A 12,240-nucleotide genomic window follows, 5' to 3' on the forward strand; every position below is an offset into this window, starting at 1 on the left:
ACCTAAGATTTGGAATTAACTAGAAGCAGACTTGGCCCAACTGATGGGGCATCCGCCTGCCACATGGGAGGTCCGCAGTTCATACCCCGGGCCTCCTTGACCCGTGTGCAGCTGGCCCCTGCGCAGTGCTGATGCGTGCGAGGAGTGCCCTGCCACGCAGGGGTGTCCCCGCGTAGGGGAGCCCCACGCGCAAGGAGTGCGCCCCATAGGGAGAGCCGCCCAGCGCGAAAGAAAGTGCAGCCTGCCAAGGAATGGCGCCACACACACGGAGAGCTGACACAACAAGATGACACAACGAAAAGAAACACAGATTCCCGGTACTACTAAGGATAGAAGCAGTCACAGAAGAGCACACAGCAGGTGGACACAGAGAGCAGACAACTGGGGGGGGGGAGTGAGAAATAAATAATAATAATAATAAATCTTAAAAAAAAAAAAGAATTAGCTAGAAGCAGACAGCTCATTCAAAAAACCTCAAAGGCTCCAGGTTGATGGGAACACTGCGTAGCACAGGAGGTGACAGGGGTGGGACATAACTGGGCCAGTAGCTGCACGCCCGTAACAACAAGCAAATAGGAGTCAGGGAAGGTCTGGGGAAAGGAGCGGCTCTAACATTCCTGGCTGCCCTTCATCCTGTGTTTTATTTAGTGTGGGCCGAAAAAAAATGGACGAAGCTGTGCTCAGATTAGAATTCCTTCTTACTGTTAAGAAAGGATCCAGAAGCTAAAAGTCACTGCATTTTTACATGTAAGCCTAGATGTAATGCAATAATTTGCATTTATATAGCAACATTCATCTAAGGCAGAAATGTGCTTCCCCAGCTTTAACTCATTAATCCTTACAATGTCCTTGTGAAGGAGCTGGTGAGCATGATTATTTCCATTTCAACAAATGAGAAAAATGGAGCAGCCGAGAGGGTAAGTGATTGGGTGGGAATAGGTTGAGTCTACGGAGAGAATTAATACTATTATTAATACAAATCACTTGGAAGTGAGTTAAAAATGATCGGTTCAGTACAGTTTGGTGTTCATATTTCTCAAAAAATTTTAATAAATGAATATCTTATTTTGGCTTTATAACCAGCAGAATTTGATTATTCTCCAGGTTTTATTCACCCTAGGTGATGAATTACAAAATATGTCTCATGGGACTCAAAGCCACATTTCTTCCTGACTAACAACGTTAGAGCCCCAGGTGGTCACAGACTTTACGAAAGGAATGACAAGGTCACGGTAATGATAAAAGAAAGCCACTTGGTTTAATAGGTTATGTAATCTGCTGTCGTTTGTGTGTCCCCCAAAAGCAGACTTTAAGAGAATGATTTGGGTACAAGTAGTTTATTTGGGAGGTGATCGCAGGAAGGACATCGAGGGTTCGGGAAAAGAGGAAAGAAAGGAAAGTCTAAAGTGCCCCTTAGAGAGCGAGTTGCAACTGTGGGTAATGGGCTTCATCCTGCAAGGGACCCTCTGTCAGCCTGTGAAGATGCCTCAGAATTGTGGCACCTCGGGACAAGAAGAGGGACAACCCTCTTCTTTAGTTGAGGGTTGCTGCCGTGGCGTTATCTCCCTGGTCCTTCTGGCTTGCTCCATGTGCAGCCTGCACCGTCAGCAGCCTGAACACATCCTGGGGAAAAGCTGGGAAGCCTTCAGCGAGCCCCAGGATTTCATACCTGAAGCTGCTGGTAGCCTCCAGGTAGCCGAGTAGATAGGGTCAAGGTTAATGATTCAATAAACATCTACTAAATGATGCCACTTAGAGACACACCATAACTAAGACATGGCGATTTCTCTAAAACATAAATTCTCATCATGTCACCCTCCAGAATCTCTCTCCAGTAGTTCAGATCTGCCTCACAGTACTACAATAATAAAAGAGATGCAGGGAAATGTAGAAGGTTGAGAGGGAAGGACTTTGCATGGCCCAATGCATTCTACGCAATTCGGATTGGCTAAGGAAGCGAGCCTCATCATCCTTCCCCCATTTCTTCCCAATATCTAAGTTATAGGGTTCTGGCTTCATGCCCTGGTAACCCCCATGAGTCACGTTTCAGGTGCTTCTTCTCAAATGTCTATTTGGTTTAAGTTTCTTTCATCTCTCTAGGATTAACTCACAAATACACCTGCTTCTCTCTGTGTCTCTTTTTGTTGTGTCATCTTGCTGTGTCAGTTCTGCATGTGTGTGGCGCCACTCCTGCACAGGCTGCACTTTTCTCGCATGGAGCAGCTCTCCTTACAGGGTGCACTCCTTGCGCAAGGGGCTCCCCTACGCGGGGGACACCCCTGCGTGGCAGGGCACTCCTTGCACGCATCAGCACTGCGCATGGGCCAGCTCCACATGGGTCAAGGAGGCCTGGGGTTTGAACCCTGGACCTCCCATGGTGTACATGGACGCTCTATCCATTGAGCCAAATCCGCTTCCCATAACTCTTTTCTTGATGACGGGGTTATTGTGTCAGCTTCTGATTTAGTTAAATGTGATGCAATGTTGGAGAATCCTACACCCCTGAGAACAGGGTGGAGAGTTTTCTGTGAAGGGATAAATGATTCCTGGTGTCATTTATCCAAATGATCTTACCAAAATAAACCAGAACCTAGATAGTATAACAGGGAAAGTATGTCCCGTTTTGGGTCATGTTCTTTTTAGGGATAGATTTTAAGGAGGGTTTTCAGAGAGGTGAGTGTGTGGGTGCCGGTATCTGTGTAAGGGATGCAAAGATGTTTTCGGGAATAAATTTGTCAGTCATTGCTTTCCTATGCATAATGCTTTTTTCAAGACAGTGTTCTGCCCTCAGCTCCTGGAAAATCCCATGTTTTGTCCAGTACAGCTTATAGAACAAGCCGTGGATACCCAATACTAGATGGGTCAGTTATATTTTTGCTTTTTTTAAAAAAAGATTTATTTTATTTATTTCTCCCCCACCCCCATCCCCGTTGTCTGCTCTGTGTCCACTCGCTGTGTGTTCTTCTGTGTCTGCTTGCACCATAGATGGCACCGGAAAACTGCATCTCTTTTTTTGTTGCTGCATCATCTTGCTGCGTCAGCTCTCTGTGTGTGCGGTGCCACTTTTGGGCGGGCTGCACTTTTTTCATGCAGGGTGGCTCTCCTTGCAGGGCGCACTCCTTGTGTGGGGGGCACCTCTACGCAGGGGCGCCCCTGCGTGGCACGGCACTCCTTGTGCACAGCAGCACCGTGCATGGGCCAGCTCACCACACGGGCCAGGATGCCCTGGGTATCGAAACTTGGACCCCCATATGGTTGGCGGATGCTCTATCAGTTAAGCCATGTCCACTTCCCTATATTTTTGCTTCTGAGAAACTGGAATTGTGGCAATGAGAGTCTGAGTCAGTTAGGTGATTATGGGAACTTGAACTAAAAGACAATGTATGGGGGAGCAGATGTAGCTCAAGTGGTTGAGAGCCTGCTTCCCTCGTTCAAGGTCCTGGGTTTGATCCCCAGCCCTGGTACCTCAAAAACAATAAAACATAAAAAAATGAAAAAAAGGCAATGTACAGTCAGGCCTGGAGTTAAGTTCAGACCAAGGCAAAACCAGGTTCCAGGCAAAACTATAGGGAGCAGCTCTGCCTCAGTGCTGTCTTGTTGGAAACCTCTGCACCATGAAAGCCAAGTGGAGAAAGAACTGAATGCACAGGCTAAAGCACAAAAGAAGAAATAGGAGGCAGAGGTCCAAGTAAACCGCTAACCTGTGCACCCATGAAGGCCACAGGAGAAGAAATAAGGAGTAAAAGAGGCTTGGGAGGCTGGTACTAGTTACCTGAATGCTACTGTCTAGAACTTCTCTCTCAATAGATCTAGAACTTCCAATGCCACCCCATTTCCAAATACCTCTGGAGACCCTCCTTGCTTATACCTAAATGGTCCATTTTGGCCCTTTAACCTGGACCTTCTGGATTAATTCTGTTTTCAGTTGTGACAGAGCATAAACATGCATATAATAAATCATCTCTTCTGCTGTTGTGGCTGAAGAATTTTTAAAAATTAGAGGGAGATGAAAGAGCTGGTCTTTAAAGAGAACAGGAGAATGGCAGAGCACGGCAGAGACGGGGGATCATATGCATCCCTGATGAGATAGGGGAAGTACCACCAGCTGCTATAATAGATAAATCCCAGTGGTTTAAAAGATACATTTCAGTGGTTTTGTAATTGGATTTTGTCTAGGTTCTTGACTATGCTGCAGAAATGAATTTCAAGAGCACGTCGGGTGAGTTAGGCTAGTAATTTATTAAGGTAGGGAGGGAAGAGAAATGGGAGAAAATAACTGATATCATGGGTCCTAGATAGGGAGGAGCTGGAAAGTGATAAAGCGGGTTGATTTACAGACTACAGTTTCCCATTATAGATTATAAATGCCCAGGTTTTACTTGCCTGTTGATCCATGCAGGGGGACACAGCGAGAGCAAGGCGCAGAAGGCAGGAACAGGGCAGGACCAGCACTGAGACAGGGCAAAGGCAAGAGAGCAAAAGAGCTTGGCACTTGCTTTTTAAACCATTAATCATTCCACCCCTTTGTTAATGGCAGGGAGGAGTTCCAGCTCTTTGCTGTTTAGATTGATTCCTCCACCCATCAATCCCCTGGGAGGGCCCAATGATAAAGTCCATGGGAAATATCCAGGGCTTCTCCCGGCTTCTGGAGGAAATCTTGTTCTGAGTGGCAGAATCTTGTGTATGTGTGGGGGTGGGGTGGGGGGTCTTCCAGCAGCCATCTTGGGGTTATTGATGTCCACGTGGACTCTTTGCCAGGTTCCAGATCCATCTATTGATTCCCTGTCTGACTAGCTAGCTTCAGTTTGACACAATGGAAGTTTATTTCTAGCTACCTAAAGTCTCAATGGGGGCTCTAGATTCGTGGGTGGTTTTTCATTTAACCATTCAGGACCTAAGGTCCTTCCTTCTTGAGGCTCTCGCTTTCTCTTGTGGCTCATAAATTTTATGTCGAGGTCTAATGACTATATTAGAGCAAATAATGCTCTGTAATAGATAAATTCTCAAATTTTAGTAACTTAACAAAATAACAATTTACTTCTTACACATAAAGCCCTGTTGGGGGTATCTGGTTGGAGAGCTGCCATCCATGTGGTGGTTCTGGGACCTAGAATCCTTCCATCTTATGGTTCTCAAAGGCAAAATCTAATGGACCCATCTAGGATTGGGTATCCATAATTTGCCTGGGGTCTAATTTAAATGTCAGACACAGCCATTTGGGAGGTAGCAGTGCTAATTAATGTAAAAGAAACCTGAATATAGCATAAATTCTATTCCTTTCTAACCTGCTCTCCTGACAGTTCACAAATGATAAAGCAGTAATAATAGTAGTAATAGTAGTAGTAGTAGTAGTAGCAGCAGCAGCAGCTAGCATATATTGAGTACCTACTATGTGCCAGGCACTGGTTAGCATCTGCATGCATTATCTCAGTTAATCTTCCAAACAACCCTATGAGGATACTGAGGAGGGAACTGGTCTAGGATCACAGCGTCCAGGCTCTTAATCACACCAAGGCTGTTATCATAAGAACCTCCCAGAATTATAAGGGTATTCCCAGAGAGTGGCATGAGTTAATTCATGGATTAACTCCCTAACAAAGATGGCGGATCTGAGAGAGAGCTGGGAAAGACATGCCCAGTGAGCCCTGGAAATACCCCCAAATCAAGGACAGAGCTATAGAAACCTAACAATAGGGAAAAAAAGGCTACAAAGCAAGCGCCTTAGCACAAACTCAAGATAGACAGTTCTCAGAAGGATGTAGTGTGCACAAAAGCATAGGGCGGATGCCATGAGTTATGCCTTGGAGAGGTAAATATCATGTCCACTCATAGTCTGTTGAGCAGAGGTCAGTCATTCAGCCATAGCTAGCTACAAAGGGAGGCTGGGAAATGTAATCTAGCTACGTGCCCAGGAGAAGAGGAAGTGGGTGTGGGGAGCACCTAGCCAATCTTTATCAAAAGCAGCCACTCCCAGTGTTTTTTTTGTTTTAATTAATTAATTTATTTATTGTCTTTATTTATTTTTTTAATGTTACATTCAAAAAATATGAGGTCCCCATATATCCCCCTACCCCCGTCACCCCACTCCTCCCACAACAACAACCTCCTCCATCATCATGGGACATTCATTGCACTTGGTGAATACATCTCTCAGCACTGCTGCACCACATAGTCAATGGTCCACATTATAGTTTACATTCTCCCCCAGTCCACACAGTGGGCCATGGGAGGACATACAATGTCTGATAACTGTCCCAGCAGTACCACCCAGGACAACTCCAAGTCCTGAAAATGCCCCCACATAACATTTCTTCTTCCCACTCCCTACTCTCAGCAGCTACCATGGCCACTTTCTCCACATCAATGCTACATTGTCTTCTATTACTAATCACAATAGTTCATGAATAGAATATCAGTAAGTCCACTCTAATCCATACTCTATTCCTCCATCCTGTGAACCCTGGAATGGTTGTGTCCACTCCACATCTATATCAAGAGGGGACTTAGATTCCACATGGATGATGGATGCAATTCTCCTGCTTTCAGTTGTAGGCACTCTTGGCTCCCTGGTGTGGTATTGACCTTCTTCACCTCCATGTTAGCTGAGTGGGGTAAGTCCAATAAACCAGAGTGTAGGAGTTGCAAGTCTGTTGAGGCTCAGGGCCTGGATATCACATGGACAGTCCAGAGATTCAGGTCCCCTGAGTATACACTAAACCCCAGCGCCAACTATGAGTCCAGTAAAAGTAACTGGAGAGGCTTGTGAACAAAGATCACATCTGAATCCAGCTCCATCACACAGAAACACAAATTCCAAAGTAGGGCCAAATGACATGGCACTGAAGTCCATCTGCCATGACCATAGAACCTGTGGGTCTCCGTAGCCCTCAGAAGAACCAATACCTGGGGTTTTATCTACTTTATCTGTCTCTGCGACTCTTCTGAGGTGTGCATTAGGGCAACCCCTCTGATAACCTCCCAGGTCTTTTTTGAAGACTCATAGCCATATAAATTCATTTGTCCTTTCTATTTCCCCCTTTTATTCAGGTCAAAAAGCATTTTTAACTCCGGATATTATATGTAGGCTGAGATATTCTGCTGGTCTGAGTTGACCCTTTTATTCAAGGTCATTTTCTAGTTACATCATCAGCTGGTACTTGGTAGTAATCCCTCAGCGCCAGGGAGGCTCATCCCCTGGAGTCATGTCCCACGCTGTGGGGAAGACAATGCATTTACATGCTGAGTTTGGCTTTGAGACACTCCCAGTGTTTTCTACCTCCATTTCTTTCTTTCTTTTTCCTCCATAATATTTAAGGTCAGGTAATATACTATATATTTCACACATTTATTTTATTGTCCATCTCTACCAGTATAAATGTAAACTCCATGAAAGAAGGCATGCTCATTGATATCTTTTACCATTGGATCCACATTGCTTAGAGGGCCCAACTCATAATAGTTGCTTTATGAATATTTGTTGACTGAGTAAAGAAGATTTAGAACTTTCTTTTTACATTTCCCATGTAGTTCAATCAGCTTTGCTTTGTTTCCTGTCTGTGAATGTCTTTTCAGGTGTCTATTGTGTCCTTTCCAAGAAAAAGTCTTTTTGCTTGAACTAATATGACAGGTTCCTTTTTCCTCTGACAACGATAAAGAGTCTGGGTAGAGACAATATCTATTAACACCTCATGAATAGATTAGATAGTAGGAGGAGTTGGGGGATAAGGGGCTCAGCAAGCAAACTCTGTCTTAGAGGACTGGTTATTTTGTGATATATTCCACACTGTTTCTTTCTCTTTTGCTAATCCCAAACATACAGTCTTATATAATACTCCAGCCTTGTTTTAGGTATGTTTAAGGAAATTTAGAAAAGAATGATGGATATATGTCTGAGGGTGGAGACTGCTAACTATCCAACACAATCCGTTCTCCTCTTCTTCTGTAATAAAAGAGACATCTGTTCCACAGCTGCACAGATTGTCATGACATTTCTCAGCTTCCCTTGCAGCTAGGTATCACCATATGACTAAGCTGTCCCCAGTGGAATGTGAGCAGAATGGTCTATGAACTTGTTTCTCACCTGCTTATGAGGAAATCCCCAACCTTGGTTAACCACTCTTTGCCCCCTTCTAGTTGCCTGGAATGGTGGAGACCAGAGTGACCTTGGGAGCCACTTGTTTAGACTGAAAGTGGCTATTAGCCTGGGTCCCTGGTATATTATGTGGTCAGATTTGATACCAACTCAGACTGTCCATTCTAAGCTATTGTAAGAGATATCAGTAAACTTCTTTTATGCCAGACTATTTTTTGGTGTATTGTAGTAGCAGTTTAATGAGCAATTCCAAAGGGAAAGTGAGTCATAAGGGGGAAAGCCAGGGCTATGTCATTCCCCAACCCCTTCTCCAATACTGCGTGGTGGTAAAATCAGAGGATTTCGGCTCAAACAGCCTGGGTTTTGAATGCTGGTTTTTCCACGTAGAATTTACTTAATGTCCCTGGGCTTCACTTCTCTCTTTTGTTGTATGAGGATGTAACAATTCTACCTCAGGGGTTTGCTTGGGGATTAAATGAGATTGTGTATAGAGAGCACAGTCCCTGGAATATGATAAGTGTTCAAGAAACAGTATGAGTGGAAACGGACTTGGCCCAATGGATAGGGTGTCTACCTACCACATGGAAAGTCCATGGTTCAAACCCTGGGCCTCCTTGACCTGTGTGGAGCTAGCCCATGTGCAGTGCTGATGCACGCAAGGAGTGCTGTGCCACGCAGGGGTATCCCCCATGTAGGGGAGCCCCATGCGCAAGGAGTGCACCCCACAAGGAGAGCCGCCCAGCGCGAAAGAAAGTGCAGCCTTCCCAGGAATGGCGCTGCACACACAGAGAGCTGACACAACGAGATGACGCAACAAAAAGAAACACAGATTCCTGGTGTCGCTGATAAAGATAGAAATGGTAACAGAAGAACACACAGTGAATGAACACAAAGAGCAGACAACTGGGGGGTGGGGAGAAATTTTTTAAAAACTTAAAAAAAAAAGAAACAGTATGATTACAATTTTTATTCTAGGAATTCATCCTCCACTGCCAAGTTTGCGTTTATTTGAGAGATGGTGGATTTTTAAAGAGGGCACAAAAATACCTTTGTTTTCTCTACATAGGTTATGGGTGGACACCAAATGCTACAATCCCTCATTCTTCCAAATCAGGGGAGCATTGTCACTTTTAAAAGTTGAGGTATAGGGAAACGGATTTTGGCTCAGTGGTTAGGGCGTCCGTCTACCATATGGGAGGTCCGCGGTTCAAACCCCGGGCCTCCTTGACCCGTGTGGAGCTGGCCATGCGCAGCGCTGATGCGCACAAGGAGTGCCGTGCCACGCAAGGGGGCCCCCCGCGTGGGGGAGCCCCACGCGCAAGGAGTGCGCCCGTGAGGAAAGCCGCCCAGCGTGAAAAAAAAAAAGAGCAACCTGCCCAGGAATGGCGCCGCCCACACTTCCGGTGCCGCTGACGACAACAGAAGCAGACCAAGAAACAAGATGCAGCAAATAGACACCAAGAACAGACAACCAAGAACAGACAACCAGGGGAGGGGGGGGAAATTAAATAAATAAATAAATCTTTAAAAAAAAAAAAAAGTTGAGGTATAATTCATATACAATAAAATGCACAAATATTAAGTGTATAGTTCAGTGAGCTTTGAAAAACATATACATCAATGTGAGCACCACTCCGGTCAAGATACTGAACATTTCCATCACCCCCAAATAGATCCCTTGGTATCCTTTCAAGTCAATTCCACTCCAGTGTCGACCACCATCCTGTTTTCTACCATCAAAGCCCAGTGTTGCCTGCTTCAGAACTTTGTATAAATGGAATCATGGAGTGTTTGGCTTCTTTCACTCAGCCTCATGTTTTTGAGATCCATTCATGTTGCATCTATCATGTTGAAGACAAAACTAAGTCTGAGACAAAGTTAACAAAGGCTCTTTATTCACAAACTTGCAGTGAGGGAACCGTCGCTTTCTTTCCACAGAGGCTCAAAGGTTTTAGAAAGGAAGAATATGTTTTATGGAGTGAAAAGAGGAAACACGGAGTTTCTGATTGGCAAGCATTCTATTCAGGTGGGATTTTTGGAGATGGGGGAGACTCTCTAATTGGTCTTTAGATATATTTGGCAGTCCTCGACTGGCCGTAAGGGGCAAGCAAGTAGTTTGGGGACATTTCAAAAGAGAAAAGAGTGTTCACTCTTGGGGTGGAAGGATTTTTCATGGTTATTTCCTGGAAAATGAGGAAAATGTGGCCTTTATTTGAGGTCAAACAGTTATAAGGACTCATGTGGGGGGAAGGGGCTGCCATGACAGGAAGTTTCTCAACCATTAGGTTGTTTCTTTTCATTGATGAATAGAATTCCATTGGATGACTATGTCACAATTTGTTCATCCATTGATTAGAAAACATAATATGCAGCCAATAAATTTGCCTGTTAAGTTAGGAGTCTATTATTCATGTAACAAAGGGATTTTTCAATTTCAGAGGGAATTCCCCCAGAGATTCTTTAACTAGGAGGGGCCCTAGTAGCACTTACAATGTATATCTATGTATAAGAAAGTCATTCCTTGAAGTATTTGTTGAGCACCTAGTGTGTTTGAAGTATGTGAAAAAACAATTATAGAGCTTTTGCCAAAGCCTCCTGTATTAGTCAGTCAAAGGGGTGCTGATGCAAATACCAGAAATCTGTTGGCTTTTATAAAGGGTATTTATTTGGGGTAGGAGCTTACAAACACCAGGTCATTAGCATAAGTTACTTCCCTCACCAAAGTCTATTTGCATGTGTAGGAGCAAGATGGCTGCCGACATCTGCCAGGGTTCAGGCTTCCTGGGTTCCTCTGGGCTCAGCTCCTCTGTTTCTCCACAAGGTCAGCTGTAGACTATCAGGTGAACAACTCAGTCTCTCTGAGGTTTCTGCCATATCTAAGGAGCTGTCTGTATTCTTCTGTGTTCTTCTCCTGGCTCAGGTCTTCTCTTCCCGGGGCTTGCTTCTCTTTTCTCTGCGTGCTGACTTCCTGGGGCTCCAATTTAAGACAACAGCATCAAACTCCAACATCAAAAACCCTCAACTCTGGGAAGTGGACTTGGCTTAACAGATAGAGCATACACCTACCACATGGGAGGTCCACGGTTCAAACCCAAGACCTCCTTGACTCATGTGGAGCCGGCCCACGTGCAGTACTGATGCACGCAAAGAGTGCCGTGCCACACAGGGGTGTCCCCCGCATAGGGGAGCCCCACGCGCAAGGAGTGCGCCCGGTAAGGAGAGCCGCCCAGTGTGAAAGAAAGTCCAGCCTGCCCAGGAGTGGCGCCGCACACACGGAGAGCTGATGCAGCAAGATGACGCAACAAGAAGAAACACAGATTCTCAGGCCACTGACAAGAATAGAAGCAGACACAGAAGAACACACAGCGAATGGACACAGAGAGCAGACAACAACAGAGGCTTGTAGCATGCATCCTTAGGAATGTGACCTTAGGCGAAGAGGCTTCTTGTTGCCTAACATGCTCACACATCTGCCTAGAGTGGTTAGAGCAGCAAGAGGGAAAAAACAAAGAGAGCCAGGACTTGATTTGAGCTCCAGAGTAGGTCGTATGAATTGCTTTTGTTCTTGCTTGTCTAATAAATGTCTGCGGCTGTGGCAGAATGTGAGCTAAGAGCTGCTTTCTTTATACCTAGGAACTGGGGTTGGGGGAAAGCTAATGTTTATTAAAGGCAAACTTCTTAGGCGCTTACTGTCATCTTTCCAAAAGAACCGAGTGTTGTGTGTCCCAGGGTGGCTTAGGTCAGGTTGCAACACCTCACCATTGTGTGATACCAAATAAAGGAAAGACTGAAATTGTAAAATAAGTCCAAAGAAGTCCAACTGGTTTTAAATTTATACCAGGATACGATTAGGTGATCTTCTGACATATTAAATATATGATTGTTTTATTTTTTCTCGTTTTTGGCATCCCTAATTTGCCTTGGCCAAGGTTTAGGCTGCTTATAGTTTGGCCCAGCAAAGAGTGTGATGATGTCATCACTTGGCTTCTGGAGAAGAAAAACTCACTTGGGCATTTCGTGCCCAGTTACTTGTGTTATCTTTCTCCATGCAAGTTGTGCCTGATGACAGGAGACCAGATCAAAGATAAGGAAAGACTGGCAACTGACGGTCAAAGGAGAATAAGAGCAAAGAACTGCAAAGGGATCTG

This window comes from Dasypus novemcinctus, chromosome 29 (genome assembly GCF_030445035.2).
Source record: "Dasypus novemcinctus isolate mDasNov1 chromosome 29, mDasNov1.1.hap2, whole genome shotgun sequence".
NCBI classification, from domain to species: Eukaryota; Metazoa; Chordata; class Mammalia; order Cingulata; family Dasypodidae; genus Dasypus; species Dasypus novemcinctus.